The sequence below is a fragment of the Gavia stellata genome, chromosome 1 (assembly GCF_030936135.1).
Source record: "Gavia stellata isolate bGavSte3 chromosome 1, bGavSte3.hap2, whole genome shotgun sequence".
Classification (NCBI taxonomy): Eukaryota; Metazoa; Chordata; class Aves; order Gaviiformes; family Gaviidae; genus Gavia; species Gavia stellata.
Genome location: NC_082594.1, coordinates 122,862,570 through 122,882,246, shown reverse-complemented (window position 1 = coordinate 122,882,246; position 19,677 = coordinate 122,862,570).

Genomic DNA, 19,677 nt, shown 5'->3' with positions numbered 1-19,677 from the left:
TGGAAGGGAAGAAGGAAATCTCTCGGTTCATATGAGCAGGGAAAATTTAAGTAAATGCCCAGGTTTCAGCACTTGCTTTCTCAGATGCCCGCCCTGCTGCGCGTGAGCCAGGCCAGGACTGAGGTGGGTTTCTTACAGTTCAATTTCTGAGAAAGCAGTGTAGTTCAAATGTCAAAAAGACCACAGCCAAATCTTAGATGAGCTGTTTGGGAAAAACATGCTTGTAAGAAAGAGGAGAGGTAAAACTGCAGGACTGGGGGATAATTCAGTGGGAAAGAGACCTAGGGAGTTCCCTAGTCCAACCTCCTGCTGAAAGCATGGTCAGTCAAGAAGTCAGACCAAGCTTATCAGGGCTTTATCCAGTTAACCTCCTTGAAAACATCTAAGGATGGAGCCTGCTCAGCCTCTCTCAGCAACCAGCTCTACTGCCTGACTGTTCTCACTGGGGAATAGTTTTTTCTTATATCCAGGTGGATCTCTCTGCTTTCACTACACCCCCTGCCCCATTCAGCCACGGTCCCACATTTTTCTTCTTCAGCCTTTTACTGCTAACGTAGCACAGAAGGTTCTCTTGTTTTCCTTGACATCCCTCACAAGTATCAACTCCAGCTGAGCTTTGGCTTTCCTAACACCATGCCTACCTGCCCAGGCAAAGTTTCTAAATCCCTCTTTTGAACCCCTTCCTGCTGTCCACCCCTCTGCACACTGCCTTTTTGCGTTGCCCAGCCATCTCACGGCTGTGCCTGACCCTCCCATTCCAGGGAGAAGGAATGGATCGGACAAGAAGTCAGAAAGAGCAAAAAGCAAACTCTCTCTAAGCAGAAATTAACTCTGCATATTTTATTTTCTCAGTATCTGACTTCATACCCGGGGGCCTGATTTGCTGAAATGCTGAGTATTGCAGCTGCAACTCAGCTCAATAGGACCTGAACTCTGCTTTAAACAGATAAAGCTGAGCACACTGGAAAAATCTGGCCATAGGTGCCTCAGACTGGAAAACCAAAATTTTGTCTGTGAATCTGTAAAATGGGGCTAATAATATCCCTTATTCTCACAAGGGTCTTGTATAAATAATTTCATTGATTGCGAAGTGCTCAGATAGATACCACAGGGATGAGCTCCATAGAAAAGCCCAGGAGGCAACTGGAAATTCTGTCTTTAGAGAAGGATTTGAATAGTGTGCAGTAAATAAAGCTTGGGGCCTCTCATCTTATAATAAGGAGTAAACAAGAGACTGAATAACTGCTGATTAAGTGAGCAGCATCAGTCCTGCGTGATGAATGAGGTATGGTCCTTTGGGAAAAAATCTGTATGTGACTGTGTCATTAACAACTATGTCATAATACACAGACACAATGGAGGGGACAGATTTATCTCCAACATGATTTTAGTTCTGACATTTCCTGGGTTTTTGGTAAAGTAACTCTGCAATCATAAAAACCGTACTTTTAACATCATTTCTGCACACATTTGCATGTATGTTTATTTAAAACAGTGTGGTTCAATACAGCTCCAAAACAGGTTTATTCTTGGCATACAGTCTTATTCCCATAATGTTGATAAGGCAAGAAATACTGTCACAGTTTACATTTTCTATTATTTGTTGTACTAGTTTCTCCTAGTGCACATGAATCCTGCTAGTCTTATCAGTAACTGGGAAATAATTTCTTGGATGGTTTTGTAGTTCCCATATTTAATCCATTGCATCAATAATTGTATTACAAATGTATGTGTTAAATGTGTATCTAGCATAAAACAAGCAATCCCATTAGTTAAGGAAGCTCTGTTCATGTCTCCATACACAGAAAAATCCTGGATGATGTGTTTGTCATGAACGCTGGTAATGAGAAAGGAAAATTGAGTTGTGGGTTGCTAGAAGGAGTTTAAATAAATTGTTTTATTGCTATTGAAAACTTTAAAAATTAGATGCTTTTTAAAGCAAGGTGCAGCACTGCTCTCAGGAAGTAATTTTTTTTTTTTTTTCCTTTAAGCCAAAAGAATTTATTTATTTATTTATTTAAATTCCATTCTAGTTTGATCAGACAGCTGCATTCAAAATGTGTCCTACTACAGAAATAGAGGAAATTATGGGTTGCTTGCAGTCTGGCTAGGCTTAATATTAGCTTTTGTTTGAAATGTCACTGTACTATCCTCATACATCCCCACTATTGGGGATTTACCCATTGGCTCTTGGGCCAGCTTCTCTAAGCACGTTAGCCAGTTTTCAGCAAGACTTTTTCTCCCCTTCCTATTCAAAATTAAGCCTTCCTTGCTTCATCTACCACTTGGGAACAAGGCAAACAGACTGCCAAAGCAACAGGAGAGCATACTGCTGCACCTGAGAACCAGGCATCAGGGTCCACCGAAACCCTTCCAGAAAGAATGCAAAACCCCAGGCCAACCCCCAGCCCCTGCTGCCATCTGTTAATTACAACATCCCTAAAGCAAATGGGTTTCTACAAGGGAAACGAAAAGCATGTTTACATGAAGGTAAAATGTCTGAAGACACAAATAAGTGTCACCTACAAGAAGGGTTTTAAAGTTCATATCCGGTCACGTCTAGCATGAAGAAGAGCAGATGGTATGTCAGCACCAGAAACAGCATCAATATTTTGGGATTAACCTGGCTTTTCTGTAGCCAGTGAAGTGCAGGGATTATCAGCTTTCAAGATTTTGTTTTCCTCCCTGTGCTTTAATGTCACACAATTTCACAGCAGCTAAATATGACAGAGGATGCTGCTATCCCTCCTTTGGATTTCATATTGGAACGTTATTGGAAAATTCAAGAAAGAGCTGAAGATGGCTTAAGCTTTCAACACCATCCTTGTCATCAGACCAAGAACATGTGCAGGCACAAGGGGGAAAGAAACATTACAATAGCAGGGGAACAAGTATACAAATATTTTGCTGTCCTGTAACTTTTGTTCCTTGGGAGGCTTTAAGGATCTTGCCACACATTTACTGTCAGATTAAAATCCTGCTGCTGAAGTGACCTCTACTCCCTTGTTGTCCACTCTGTCATCTCCTGCAAGCTGCTGCCCCTGTAGCTGTGGTGGCTGGGTGGCTTTTGAGTCGCCTCTTGACCATCATATTTTGCAGGATGGTACGTTGCCATGAATCAAAATGCATTAAGGTTTACTTTAATAAGCCTGGCTGTTAACTGCATGGGTTTAGGAGAGACCTGACAGTCCATGCTGTGGGGGCAGAAGTTTCCCAGGAAGGGGCAAGGCGGGAGCTAGAGATGAAAATTGCTTTGCCTGTCCCAGTTCAGTCTGCTGCTGAATGAACATCAAAGCCTTCAGTGGAATCTGATGAAAACATAAAAAAAAGATGAGGAACCTACCCAGGATAATAAGATTCATGCGGTAACTCAAGACTCGTATAACCTAACCTACAAGATCCTATCCCTCCCAAGAATTCTGTCACTTTTCCCAGTGACATGGATCACATAAGAAATCATTGCTTTTGTGAAAAGGGAAACATCATTTAAATCTAAGCGTTTAGCCTGTTGAGGGGAGCTTCCTAGGGACTGGTTGAAATTAAAAGAAGGAGAAAAGGGTTGAATGATTTTGTGTCATTAAAGCTACACATAAACTTGGATAGTCTAGATATTAATTTCCAGTTTAAAATATAAAAATAAAACAACAAACAAAACACAAAACAAAGTAAACCAACCCCAGATAACATCTTCCTTACTCCCTCCCTTGTCTTAAGGCTGGATCAACGTGCAGAAAAGAGGGAGAAATGTTTGAGCTAATAGGAGACAATTATAGCAGTCAAGCTTTTTCACACCCACCTTTCATTCCCTCCCTAAAGTGTATTTGCCACCCAGACAATAGCAGGCAAGATATGCCATCCATTGTTCTGGTAATGATACAGGTGGGTGGAACAGGGCTGCTCGCATGATCCCATGACAGAGAAAAATTCCCTGTCACTACAGTGTGCTTGAAACGCGATGTCTGACAACCCTGTCTCGTCCCATCCCTTCCTGCTTCAGCCTCTCCCTCTCAGCGCTGCTCCGTCTCCCCTGCCGGGCTCGCAGCCGGTGGGAAGCGGGCTCTGGGCGCTCCCCGATGCGGCACTGCCGGGGAGGCAGCGCTGCGATCCGGAGGGAGGGAAAGGGCTCGCTCTGCGGCTGTGGATGTGTTTCTAATGCCAAACCTCCCCTCATGCCAGGCCCAAACCACCCTCTTCTCTGCTGGTCTGGAGCTTTCAGGCAGGTGAGACTGTCCACTTCCAAACGCACCCCAGAGGTGCGAAAATGCTTTGAGCTCTGCAGTCCTCTGCATGATCAGGGATCCCATGGGCGTTGCTGAACGAGAGGGATGAGAACCTCCCAACTGGAGCCCCCACATACTCCAAATGCCACATAGAGTTCGCTCTCATTTATAGCCATTACTAATGCACCAATGCAATCACCGAGCCCTGACAACCTTTTTGCTAGCCATGTCCCACTGCCGGGGCTGCAGCAAGGAGAACCTGTTGGAGCTGCAACGACAGCTTTGGAGGTCTGGGGACCCCCAGTACACAGCTAGAGCCTGTGGCACGAGGGTACCCAGCCATTTGGGGAAGCTTTGTGTTGATCAGGCTGCACGATCGCTGTCAGCAGCCCACCTCCCAGCACTGGGCAGGAACAGTCCTGCATGGCTTAGCAGAGACTATTGAGATATATGCTATGGGAACCCTGTTTCTGTTGTAAGGAAAGGCAGTAAAAATCAGTAGAATAATGAGCAGATGGTTTCAGCTCTGTTTTCTCCCACTCCATGAACTGCAGGCAATGGAAAGTAAATGGTGATTACTAGATAGTCGTTTTTAAAAAATACTAATACATATACTTTCGCGTAGTCTAAGTACTTCAATTGACATCTTATTCTAAAAACCAGCACCCTTTTTCCCTTGCATTGTAGGGGATCCAAACAAGCAGTCCTCTTATCAGGTATATTAATCCTAAAATAAGGAACATGTAGAGCCATAGAATTACACAGGGTTATTGGAATGGAAAATGGCACTTCTAGAAAATACATATCTTTGTTGTTGCCGGTCTGTAATAGAAAACTGCATCTGGAACCCCTATTGTTGTGGCAAAGTCTAAAAGGAAGCTTTATTTCTTCAGTAATGAGAGGCAAAGCCGTGTAGCTTTCAAGCTGCCGCAAATTTTGTGTGCCCTGTGCAGAGGCTGCTTTTAGAAGGCATTTCACTTATACCAAAGGCTGCTACAGGGCAACAGCATAATGGAAATTTCAAGTCCTCTGCCCCTTGCAGGACCTTTCTGGCTGCCTAGCATGGGGTTCAGTAAGCAAAGATACAAACCCATAACAAAAGAGAAAATGCTTTTATTTATTTTTCCCTGATCTCTAGGGTTTCGGTGACACTCAGAACATACTTCCCAAATGAATAATTTAAGTCTTTATGGCTCATTCAATTTCAGTTTACACGCTGCATTTTATCCAGCTCGGGCTATGTCAGTGTAATGCAAGAGATAGCCATTCAAGATACTGAGTTACTATTCTCCATATATGTAACACTGGCCAGTATTCAAGCCTGGAGACGTAACAGAGGCTTTTGTGCAGATATTTTTGGCTACGATTGGGAACTGCTACGATAAAGAGGGATGGAAGCCATCTGCCGAAAACACACACACACATATACACAAAAGCAGTTTTACTGGTCAAGGAATCCAGGATCAATGCTACACTTGAGCTCTGGATATTATCAGAGCTACGCAGGAGCCAGAATTTCTGTCTCAGAGACAGCCCAGGATTTTGAATCTTTCCATATTAGATCAGAGCAGAATGTGTATTTTCAGAATTTGCCCTACAAATGTTTTTAATTAAAATGTTACTTTCTATTTTGATATTTGTCATTTATAATTTTTCATTTGAAGTAAAATTTGCAGTGAAAGCCACTCCGAAATGGAGCCAAGGGGTTCCAGTCTGATCAGCCTCAGTCTTTTCAAACCATTGCATTAGAGAAAGTGAGGAGGTCGCTTCATTACTTTCCATTTTGTTCAAAATGAAATATCATTATAATCAATACTTCCTGCAAAATGTCCCAGTTATAACGAGCTGATACTATCTAACACAAAGCTGCTTCCACCAAACTTTTTTGACCATATCTACTAAGAAGTACTTATCTACACAGGGAGAATTCAGACACCTGATATCCCTTCTGTGCGATTGTTCTTGCTTCTGTCTCCCTCAAACTCATTTCTTATTAAAGCTGCAAGAGGAAGCACACTAGAAAAGCTGTAAGGGAGGGGGAAAAGACCTAGCAGGAGAAGCAACAACTGATAGAATAGAAGGAAATGCCTTATTCAGGGACACCACTAAAGCTAGCAAACACTCCCTTGCATGTATATTCCCCATTCCCAAAGGGCTGGGTTAGCAAGTGATGGCTTATGTGGGAGGGATGAGCCGAGCTGAGCTGAGCTGAGCTGAGTCTGTTGTGTCACTCATGCAGGCTGAGTTCAGGATCTCTGGAGCCAGACTGACTGAGCCCTGAACTTGGTTCAAATGAAATATTTAGTAGCAGAGCCAAGAGGATCATCTCCGCACCAGGCAAAGACTCTGGCACTTTGCTCCTCCCTGCCCTTGCTGTGCAGTGCTGGAAGTGGAAGCAGAGGCACTGCACTGGTAACACATCCCACAGGACACATCCAGCTAGGCTCCCAGAGACACGGCAGGGAGACCCTTCCCCGGCGAGAGGCATCAGCTCAGCTCTCAGCGTAACAAGGGCTCAGCTCCTCTACAGTAATTCTGCGTGGGATCAATCCCTGCTTCTCTCTGACCAGCATCACCAGCAGCGATGCTGAAAGGGTCAGATGTCTAGAAGGTGCTGCTTAAAATTAATTAAGATGCAGGCTCAAGTCCTCACGAGAAGCATGGGAAAATTAGGCACTACCAAGTGCCCTACAAAAAAGGCAACATGCTGAAGTGGTCAGCCTACGTATTTAGAACTGGAAACTTACTATAGGGAAAAAGAGCAAAACATTAATTTTAGAAACAATGATAAACAGAATTATTTATGTCCTAGTAAAGCAAAAGACTTAGCCCACACACTCCAGGAGGATTCAAGCACAGCTGTCCTCCTGCTACTGTGTCCCCTGGACACTTGGCTTCAATCCCTCTTTCCTGCCCCAGTCTCCACCCCTGGCCAGGCTGCCCTGAGGGGCTGGGGAGCTCTGGGGGCTGCAGGACGAAGCCCAGCAGTTCTTTCCCTGCCCGTGGTGCAAACTCTGCCTGGCCTCTCTGCCCAGCCATGCACGCCTGGATGGAGGCTTAAGGCACGGCTGGGTAGCAGTGAGTTTGTGGTTACTTCCATGCTTCTTCCTTCTGTCCCCTTTCCCCTCCCCTCTTTTCCACCCACTGCGTGAGGACTATGTATGTTGCACCATAGTGTGGTTCATATACACAGTAATAGATATTTTTACATCAGCTGCAGTGAGGTGGGTGCCAACTCGGTGGTGCCTCTCGCTGCACAAGTGCTTCTGTCTACAACAGTGGGGCAGTGACATTTTGATTCAGACCTTTATGGTGCAATTGATGTTTATGTACTGCATCTCTATGAGTTAGTTCTGCTTTGTAGCTATCTTCAAGAAATTCAGGGCAGACTTACAATTTTTCCAACTAAAGACATGACAGTCTGGGTTCCAGCTTTGGCATTGCACTGCACAAGGGCAGTCTGACATTAACTCCCAATTCATGCCACAAGTATTTCAACCTTTCAAGGTAGGACCTCTCCAGTGTTTATTCAGGACATGTTTAGTGCTTCTTGGTAGGATAAGAGGAGCAAGGTATCAGCATAATGGAGAATCCAGTGCAGTATTGTCTTTGGCTTTACTTTTAAAAGTGGAGTATTTCTGCTTCCTTTTAAAACAAAATATGAAGACTGTTTCCTCCCTGTCTGAGGTTTGCTTTGCAGTGTTTCAGCACAGACTGGGACTTGTATTGTGTATTATTAATACAAGTTATTAATAGGAGTTAATAATGGAAGCACAGACACTTTAGGGAATGAGATCATTACAATTAAGAATAAGAGGAGCCTACACAAGAAAATGAAACCCTGCATTGCTTAAACAGCTTTAATAATAACCAATGGGTTTCCACTCATTAAGATTACTTTAAGTATCTGCATCAGAGAGATGGTCCAAGAAAAAGTATTTAGAGATAAACTGAAGAATAAAACAGGGCAATGAATGGAGAATGAGATCACACTTCTTTCTAAATATGCAAATAGATAAACATCAGAACAATAGATTTTCTTCTGTTCCGTTCACAAAGGTGCAGTTTGCTTATCTGAGATCATTGTGAGGCTGGTAAGAACGCAAGGCTTAATACACAATCTCCCAGAGGCAGACAAACGTATATGTATGTGTATATGTAAAAAACCCCACAATTATTTTTCCTTTTACCTATTGTTCCCTTTACACAGAGATATAGTTACACAGTCAGAAGAGTGGAAACAGGAAAATAGTTATTCCCTTACTTTAACTTCACGGGATGTACACAGCCATCTAAGGATGTCGTCTGTCTGACATACGTAACTACCTTTACAGACCTTCACAGTCTTCAGGTAGCTTTCATGTGTCATCTTACCTGTGGTGAAGATAAGCAAGTCCGTATTTCTTTGCAAATCCAACAGTACCTAGCACAGTCAGTAGCTAAACCCTAAACAGAAAGAGCATCCATCTGCTACAGGTTTTAACACACTTGTTTTTTCCCCCAACTGTATTTCCCTATCTCATCAGTCCCATACAGAACAAGCCTACTAGTGGAGAAAGAAATTCAATCCTTCCAAACTTGCCGACCATCTACTGTGGTTTGACAAAGAGGCCTGAAACCATGTTTCTGCAGGAGAGCTTTGATGGAAGATTGTGTTCCCAGGCTTTTATTTTGGCTGCTTCAAAACCTGAACTGTGAGATGGCTGGTTGGATCTCTTTCTTTCCTTTCAATCTACTCTCCACCTCATGGGCCCTTTCTTTCATTCAGAAGAGATGACTCCTTCCAAGCTTTGTCCTCAGCTCACTGAAGTCTAGCAGCTCCTTCCTCTTGGTTTGGGGGGCGTAGCTTAGGTATTGAGCCTGTATGGAAGAAAACTCCAGCAGCGTCTCACAAAAAAGCAATGTGTGAGGGTTGCTGGCGGTGACAGAAGGTCTTACAGCCGAGGTCTTCCCGTGGGAGATCCTGGGTGACCCTGACAAGTGAGCAGAATCTTCTGCCCTGAGTGAAGACCATGGGAAAACGCGCGCTGGGAATGGCCAGTCCACTCAGACATCTTATCTCCTTTTTACAGCTAGTTACAGTTTCTCCCCCATGTCTAATCACCTACAGGACCCACGGAGTGAAGACAAGGTGACGTGAGCTTTGCTATGAGCTGCACAAAGTTTCCAGGACCCATTTGGTGCCAAGGTCTGGACTGCCACATGTCCACTGCCATTTGCTCCTGCGTGAGCTAGACTGAAGTTTGTTCAAGTGCACATGCCCATTCTGGGGTCATCCCTTCAGTTACAACATATAAAATTCACACAGTTATGACCCCAAGTTTACCATTTGGTTTAATGAGATGGGACAAATGGTTCCTTCGTTAAACCCCTTCCATGCAAAGTTTACTTTAGAAATTTTTCACGGTGCGTATCAAATTCATTCAGAGCCTGCAAAAGCATAACATACAACCGTACAGCAAACCTGTGGTCCCCTATTAAAACTACGCTCAAATCCACGCTGCCATCCAGATGCTGAAGGCAGGACTACTATCCACCTTCCTGCCTCCCTCGTTACATTAGCTTCCCTAACAAAAACAGGGAATTGGAGGACGTTACAATACAAAACAGCATGTCAAGCTTTTCAAACCAGCAAAAAATAAGTTATCAGGGCTTTCAGTTTTTCATTATATTTGACCACCATTAACTAAACCTGTTTCTGAGACAGACGTATTTTATAATCCAATTTCTTTAATGAAGAGTTCAAACCCACAGATTGTGCTAGTGTCAGGGACTGGAATGGGAACTGATGACTCTGTGTCTGTCTGACAAAAGCTAATTCATAGGAGTCATCTGTGTGAAAAATAAAATGCAACAGGATTCATAAAATATATTGTCCATAAACAAACTCATGACAAATGTATCCTGAATAAGTTTTCACCACCGCTGTTTCCTTAGAAGGATATGTCATTCCTTGAGAGGTACGCACGGTAAGTGGTGCTGAGAGCTGCAAAGCAAATGCACAGTGACTGGGTGCCAACAGTTGTACCAAAAAAAAAAAAATCCCCAGATAAAAGAGAAGTTGTCATCCAGAAACCTGCAGTCAGTACAGATAAAAAGATTGTTTTAACAAGGGAATCAGTGACAGTAGAAAACAATGACAAAAAATGAGGGAAGATATAAATATAAACGTGCAAAATATGTATTACATCATTTTGTGTTACTGGAGCAATGATATACATAGTCACAGGGGGGAAAAATGGCCACAACAACGAAGAGGGGAGAACTGTGTTCAACTTTAAAATGTCAGTAGTGAAAAAGAGGCATAAAAACCTGAGCCTGAAGGGACCTACATAAATGAGTGTGTCTGGTATTTCATACATATGCTTTTTTTTTCTTTTTCTGTATATATATATATCCTTTGCGCTAATTAAAAATTTCATTTACATGTACTTTGTCTCCCTCTTTCTCTTTGCTATTTCACTCCGCTCTGTTCTTTTTTTCTCTGTCATCTTTTATCTTTCTAGATACCTTATTAATTAATTTTTCCTTAAGGTAATTTTTTTCTATCTAGTGCAGAAGTGCTTGCCCTTTGTTCTTCTTTCTTTTCCTATCATACCTTTTTCCTTTCTTTCTTCCCTGTGTTTTTCAGCACTTCTTCTCCCTCCTTTTAGAGAATTCTCTTCTTGCTTTCATGCTTCCCATTTTATGGCTCCCTGTGCTTGTTCCCTCTCTGCTCCACTCCATCTTCTCTCTTACCCTATCTCCTCTGTCACCAAAATTCTCGCACAATCCCTTTCCACAGAAATGTTGATTCCAGCCTCTCATCAGACACATTCTCCTCTCTTGGCAGCCTTTTCTTCTCTAAACCTCTCCTAAACACATTACCATCCCAGAATCTGCTCACAACTGCAAACTCCCTTTCCACCAAATTTACTCATGCGTGTACATGACCTGTACATACTCAGACTCGTATTCTTTTCCCCTCTGTCTGCAAATAGAAATAGGGATGAACTATCCCATCCTCTGTTATTGCAATTCCAGACCCAGGTTAGGTCCTCAGAATTGGAGATTTCTGTTCAGACCATCTGAGCCTCTGCTGCCTGGACTGCAAGCTCCAGATCTGTTAGCCAAGACATGAGGCACATGGGCCTCTGTGTCCTGCTCCTCCCCAGAGACACATATTGAACAGATGCTACAGGAACATACAGATAGACAGGTCTTACCTATGTTGCTATGTTTATGAGTCTTATCTTCAAAGCCCTTTGAAGACCTCATAATCTTGGAGGAATATTTCTTGGCCCAACAACTCCACAAAATAGGGACATCAGAAGTGGCAAAGTAATGAGGAGAAGAAGACTAAACAATTTGTCTTGGGTCATGCCAAGCCAGAACTCAGCTTATCTCTGCTGTTTTGCCCGGCTGTCCTTCCTCAGCCTCCCATCCCAGGCCATGCAAACCACCTCCAGCTCTCTCCATGCAGTCCTGATGTTTGGACACATATTAACTGTGTCCTGTTTTTCTCAGGAAGACATATAGCTCTACACTCCTCAAACAAATATAGACTTCTTTGCTCATTGCTATACACTCCTCTCTTACCTAAACTCTTCCCTACCTTTTGTCCTTTTCTGTATTCATGTTCCTCCATATTTTTGAGTGCCTTCCCAAACTCACTCCCAATTTCTAGACCCCTTTTCTTACTTCCAGCTTTCTTATACTACTGCTAGCATCCAGTAACAGCTCAGTCTAGTAAAGGGAGCTCAGTTTCGGGCCAAAAAAAAAAGCATAGCTTTTACTGGCCCTGTGAGCATTGGGACCTCACAAAGTTGGACAGCTTGCTGGCAACAGCCACCAACAATAAGGAAAGGTGACCCAAGCTGGATTCAAAGGAAGAGGCGGAGTAAGCTCCTGAATGATTTTTTTCCTACTGACATGGGTAGAGCTGAAGGCAGCAGTATCACCAGGTTCAGGAAAAACACAAGGAAGATGGGAGCATCACTGTGCTGACATTAGTACATGCTATGCAGGCAGAGACCATGTGCTGAGGTCAGGTCAGCACTCAGAATCACAGAATCACAGAATCACTAAGGTTGGAAAAGACCTGTAAGATCATCAAGTCCAACCACTCCCTGTCATCAGCATGCTTTCAGATGCACCCGCATACAAGTTCTTTTAGCGTGGCTTTCTAGGCCATTGAAATATGCATTCGTATGTAGCATAACACGATGTAGTCCGTTTTCAGCCAGCTGTTTTTTAATCTAGAAGCAGTGTGTTGAATAGTCAGTGTGAAATATTTTTGCATCTTTTTATGACACACCTCTGCTCACTCACTTTACCCGGATATCGGCATGTGCTCGGCAGCTGAAAACGCGTCTGAATACCAAAGAACTGGAAATCCAAGGGAGTGATTAAGAAAATCTATGACAGTTTCTAACATGCCTTTATTACTTCTGTAATTAATTTTGATTGATTTGATGCAAGCAGGTCATTATAACTGTTTTTAAACCAACTAACAGGCTAGAATTTGAGTTGGCCTGATGACAGCATCGGACAGCCACGTGAGGCGGCGCTGCCCGGCTGCACCACGTGGTCATGCTGTGGTCTCACACGGGGCACACTCATCGGGTGGTGGTTGCTCCCCGTCAGCTAGCTGCAGAAACAGTTACGTGCAATCAGAGAGACTTATGTCTATTTTAAAAGGGAAACTACTCCTATTCCCACTTTTGTAATGCTGCTAGTTTCAAGTTTCAGGTAGGTGTTCACATAATGCAGGCGTTTTAACTGGCTAGATAATATGAACATTTCTTTTCCTTGCTGCTTTTCTCCCCTTGGTGCTTTGATCTGTGGAGGACTAGTTTGTTCCATTTCAAATACCAGCACCTACGTGATCGTTGTTGTTTAAGGCTAATAAAGACCCCAGTCTACCAACTGACTTAGGTTGCTGTTTCACTTGTCTCTCTTGCATGCGCTTGCTCTCTCTCTTTTTTTCATCTTTTTTCCCTTTTCAGTGAAACATTTGCTTAATTCATGGGCACAAGGTTAATTCCAGCTCCTCACTTCCTCTACAGAAATCTTCTTCATCTGCAGCAATAGATCTGGAAAGATGAGGGGGAGCAAAAAGAGAGCCCTGGTGCAGTACATGAATCAGGACATTAGCAAACCAGCCAGGGTTTGTTTGTTCTTTCTCGTTAGCATTCTTTCCCCCTAGTTCAATAGCGAATTTTAGCTGACTGTTCCTTTTGAGATGAGGCCCCCAAAGCCTTCTTTCCTGCCAGTGTCACATTACTTTCCTAGCTTTTTTACCTCTACTTATCTAAGCTACTTCTAAAATGTTTTTGAAGGGATCAGCAACCCCTGAAGTCAGACCTCTCACACACGCTGTCTTCATGTTCATCACACCTAAAACTCATCCTTAAGGAGAAGAAGAAATATTTGTTAGCTCAGGAAAAACATATATACCTATGAAAGCAGTCTAAGTGCTAAATGGAACCTGACCACAAGGGAGTTGAAAGTTTGGAGGCACACTGCTGCCTACGCTAAAGTTAACTCCTGCCTTCCTTGTTTCTTTTTTCTTTTTCCGCTTACAAATATTATTTGCTATTATTCTGTACTTACACTGTGGCAGCACCTAAAACCCAGATCACGACAGGGGCAACTGCTGTGCAAGGCCCTTGCAATCAAACAACTAGAGCTACTAGAACATATCCTGAGGGAACATGCCGACCCTTTAAGCTTGACAGGTTCTGAAGAAGAGCTTTGGTTTTGGAAAAAAATCATTTTTTGGCACAGTAAAAGTAGAGGGTTTCAGTTTTCCCAGAAAGAAATGTTTTGATGCTCGGTTTCAAAATAAGTTCATATTTCAAAATATATTACATACTACCATATGTTATAAAAGCGTAACCAAGATAAAATAAAAAGGTCCAGACTCCTGCACAGTGTTTCAGTTTTAGCAAAAAGAACAGTGCCATGCCTAACTTAACATTAAACTTTGTGCAAGCGCCACTTTTCATCAGGGATTTTGAATTTTCAGCATTTTACTGCAGTTTGGAATAGAATTATAAAAATTCAGGCGTTTGGATGTAGGGATGTAAAAAATCTACATCTGAGGAAGTGGAAAATACTTCATGTTCCTGAGTGACATTTATGGGTCAGGAAAAGAATACTGCAGAGTTACAAAGGAGCCAGTTACAAACAGATTGATGTGCTATCTTGTGTCATGTTTGCTGAATTATTATTTTGCTCTCATGCATATGTTTGATTTGAAGAGTTCCCTGCTCTGGAGGTTTAATAATTACTCAGATATAAAGATCCAGATTGAAAAAAATGACATTTCTAAAGCTCAGCCACGTTCAGCCAGAGTTTGTCACCAGCCACAGGGAACACAGCCTCTAGAAAAGATGCCGTTATTCAGTAGATAAGGACGGCAACTCACAATTATTATATTTCCTTGCAATCTTTTGATTTCCATGCTGTGTTTCAGTGACATTGAGAGTAACAGGCAGGACAAACCAAACGTAAGCAACAGCTCCTTGCCATTGCTCCCTAATAAAAGGAAATGTATCACTCTCTATTGGTTTGACCTTTTGCAATGATATGTAATGAAGTGACATAAAGAGAAGGGGCTATGCAGCTCCAAGTTTACACTTGAAAGACTTCATCGCAATGCTCAATTGACATCTGAAACTTCCTTCCAAACAACATGTTTGCTGAGGTCAATGAAGGATATTCATTGACTTCAATAGGTTCTGGTGAGGCTCTTCAAAATTATTGCACTGGGTACCTGAGTACCCTTTGTATCTAAGGCTGAATAAATACAGAAAACAGATGAATGCAATAGATATGTGAAAAAAGAGTGTGACACCTGCAAAGAGTTTGAAATAAGAAAGACAGAAGGTTAAAAAAAAAAAAGCCAAAAAACAGAGATCAGCCCTTCGATGTGTATTTTCTTAAATAAAGATTCCTGTTTAATCCTACAAAATACTGTTGTATTTTAGCTAACTTAAACAAGCAATGCAAACAAAATACTTGTTAATCCTGCATTGTTCATTTTCTCTATTAACATCACCCAGAATCTAGGTCTATTTAACAGCAGACAGAATTATTGATTGGTTCTGTTTTGCATTCAAGATAACAAAAACACCCTTTTGAAGTTCTTTAGCAAAATATCCAACTATTAATAAGTATATAAAAGGCAAGAAAAAGGAGATAAGTGAAAAAACAGTCTAGACATCTTAGAAATATAGACACTTTCCTGTCTTTAAACAGCTTTCAGCAATAACAGTTGGCGGATAACTCCTCTAGCTGCTTGTTCTTGCCATTTTGATGACAATTTGTAGTGAATCAACAAGTTCAAAAATAAAAATTTTCACTTAACAAAATGTTTCATTTTATGCAAACCAGGAATTTTAAATTCCATTCTGAGAACTTTATAAAAGATTGTTATTCTTTCTATGTAAATCAGAAAAATATTTCTAAATGGAAATTTAATGGAAATTAACATTTCCTAAAATTAAAAAAGGGAAATTCTGATTAAAAAATGTCACAAATAAATGTTTAGATTTTTCCAATATGCTCACTTTCATTATTGAAATGAAAAAAAAATTTCCAAACATTTCTGATGTCATAAAATAAGCCTCCCACACTATTAAAAAAAAAAAAAAAAAAAAGGAATGAAAATATTACATACCTCAGCAAAATTGTCAAGTCAGTTTGAGTCAGTTATCAACTGAAAAATGCAGGACAGGCTTTTTGACTGATTCCCTTGAACTAAAAGGCATGGTACTGATGGATGTCATCTACATCTCCATATGCATACATGTAACATGTACGTAGAAGTCATCCATAATTACCTTCCAGGCTAGGCTTCCAGTGGGATCCAAGGGAGAAAGCTGCCTTTGACTTCATTATTCACGGCCTGTTATCTGTTAATTTCCTGTAGAAAGGTTCAGGTGCCATCAGTAGAGATTACTGCTATTCTCTCTTTACAGCTGAGGTGTCTGGAGTGGCCAGATAACTAGGGGACTGTTGGAAAAGTAAGTGGAAAAATGATCAAGTATGAAAGTGCATCAACATTATCAAGTCCTTACAGAAAAGTCTTTAAAATTACACAGAAGTCCTACAGGATCAGAGGACTTCTGCATAGATCCATACAGAGAGGTCTAAGCTTTTTTTTTTAAAAGACACGTAGTCCATTCTCTTGCGGAACAGCTGTATAATGGTGAGGACACTACAGTTTTGGGATACACAAGCACTGAAGTCAGGGGACTGGAGGTGCTCACGCCCTCTAACACCAGGTCCTATCGCAATGGTTTCTAAGACAGGGGAGCTGCGTAACCTTCTGGACCTCACTGTCTCTCCACACAGAGTACAGAAAGAACCTACATGTTCCAAATGACCAAAGGTAGCTGGGATGAATCTAGAGTTGAAGGTCAATATTTCCATGGACCAATGCAAATAAACCAAGGTCATTATCATAATCTAATTAATTCCACAAGATTATCCCGAAAGAATTTAAGACAAGGCAGAATAACAGAAAAATGGTACAGAGGTGCTCATTTATATACGCTTCCCTATTTCCCTCCTTTGGGAGGGATGTACAGCTGAATACCTGTACAGACGTGTATACCGTGCACTTAATATCCAAATACTAGGAGATTATCTGTAGTGGCTAATATGGCTGTAAAAAATATGTAACTTGGTACCATATAAAAGTATTTTTCACCTGGATTGTTTCTGAGCCTCAGCAATTGCAAATAGGTTCCAGGAAGAGTTTAAAATTATCTCCAAGTTGTATATGTAGTGTTTTATTAGGTTTTCAAACAATCCAAATAGATGGTAATTTTAAAATAGTTCCTCTGTTCTGCTGTGGCTTGGGAAGACTGCAGGAGAGAACAGTCTGATAAAAGATGGGCTTCCACCCTGAGAAAACCTGAAATAAAAAAGTGGGAAACAATATGTACACAAACAGCAGATTATTTGCCAGCACTTTGTGTTTTTCCCTACTGAGGTCGCAGTTTTTAGAATGAAAAACTTGGAGTGGATTTCTCACTGAAGTCACGCTCCAGGGTTTACAACCACAGAGACCAATAACACAGGATGGATGCCATGAGCCAAATCTCTCTTCCTGCAGAAAAAACCTTGGGAGATAGAGAAGATGTAAAATAACAAATGGAAGAAGAATGAAAGCACTGGGAAGAACATATGCTCAAGGGATAATTTCTTCTAATAATGCACAAGTTGCCACAGCCTTCACAATGCCACAGACAGGCAAACAAAGCTTCTTGGAGAACAAAGTGCCTGGTGTTTTTCAAAACCTTCAGAGGAAGGCAGTGTGCATTTGTGCACACTTAAGGATGTGCCATAGGCTCCTGCCAGCACCGCTAGGACAATACTGAGGATTTCTCTTTGAAGAATAGATTTATTTGAAGTACTCTATGTCTACCTTGTCAAAAACTTCTGTTGTGGATGGTTTCACGTGCATCATGCACAAAATAATAATCCCCCTTCTTCCATTGTGTCCTTGCAAAAGGTTGCCCTGACCTCTCCCTTTTCTTCATGCATGCCAGATCAAAATTACAGAAAATGCAGACCTCCAGTGTCCTCTTTTCCCAGCCTTGCAGACCCCTGTGCCTCGCAGACGTCCTGCTCACCGCTCCTCGCCAGCCAGAACTGAGCTGCATCTTTCTAGCGGGTATGGCACAACTTTCAAACCGGCGGAGGGTGTCTAGGAAGGGAATAGTTTTCAAGCTGGGGAAAAGCAGACGGGGTGAACACTGAGGTGTTTGTCTGGCCTGGCTTAGGAGTTCATGCAGAACCCATGGATCAAATCAGCCACTGGGAAGTGGGGACCCAGGCACAAGGCTTCTTCCGGAAAAAAAAATCTAAGTGTTTAGCTTAGATGAAGACAACTTTCTCTTTTCTAGACTTCTCTTCCTTTTTTATTTTTCTTTTCTTACTTCCCATGTGCTGCTGGTAGCTGAACTCCCCTAAGCCTTTTGGAGATGGATAGCTTCTCACCTCAACCGCTCACCGCTCCAGGAAGTTTTGCTCAGGGAAGTGCCTCAGCTCGCCTCACTGTAAGCTGAATCAACATCAGATATACAAGATTCACTGTGTCTTACCCAGGGGTTGCCTTTGGAGGCTGGTAGGTTGGGAGAAAAAATTTAAAATGAAACATTTAATATTCTCTAAAAAGTCACTAGATCATTGTTTCCACCTTAGTGCTTTATTAAGGGAAGGCTGCTCCTGTCCATCAGCAGCAACAAGCAGTGCACTGCTTAGACTCTAATGCTCAGAAATCTCAGGGAAGCAGATAAAAATAGAGGGGGAAAATGCCAAGTGAAAGTGGTCAATTCGTAACACTGGCTTTCAACATTAGTTGGTTTAATTAATTGAATGTTCAATTACCCAAACACTTTACCTTCTCTTCTAATGATATTTCAAATAATAGGTGAAGAAAAAAAAAAGTCCAGCTAAGGCTAGGAAGCAAACCAAGAAGAAAAATACCTTTCAGGACAGGAGGTAGAAGAAAATCAGACATTTGTTAAGGAAATATTTCCCCAGGTAACATTCAATTTCACATATGATTATTCATATAAGACATAGGGTGGCAGTTCAAATGTGCACATTGTTTTTCATCACTGGTTTAGATAAACAGTGCCCTGTCATTAAACCGTAATGGACTCTGTCTGAGGGCTACGTTAAATACGAGCAAACAATTTCTGTATTTCTCTGCCTCGGTGTTAAGAGGAGGTTGTTGACTTTGAACTTTAACATGAGGCATTCCTTTTTAGCATTTTAAAATAACACCTGTTTATTATTTTTTTCTTAATATTCAAGGAGGTTGAATAATTTAAATAAGAGAATAATCCTCTAATTTCACTTTAATGAGGGTTTTGTAAAGTCAAACCCTGCAGAGGTTTCAAAACTGTGTCACGAAATACATAGACATTAAAACCAGGGCATTAAGTACAGCAATGTTGTGGCTGCCAAGGCACTTCACTTTCGCTTAACTAAATCACGGAAGAGTCACACCAAGACCTTTAGCAAAACACAATTCCAAAGTCAACGGGGCCTATGGAAGATTAGGCCTAAAGAGTGAAACTACCCAGATCCTAAAGCACTCCTGCCAAAACCAAGAGGAGATTCAGCACTCGCTACGTGACAGCTGGGTGGAAGTGTGTAGTCCCAGGGCAGTTCACTTGATGCCAGCATGAGTCTGTTCCACGAGAGCTGCACTGAGGCTTCTGGTGCTGGTACAAACCACGCTTAACCATACGCATAGCGGTAACCACGTGAATTGAGGTCAGTAGACTCCAACTTTACGTTAACATTAAGCACACACCAAAATGCTCTACTGAATGAGTACCTCTAAGCTCATCTTTTGTCAGCTAATAAAGTAATCAAATATACTTTGAATTTTGGGCCTGATCATACATACCTTTCCTACGCACAACCCAAAACAAAAAAATCCCCAAAG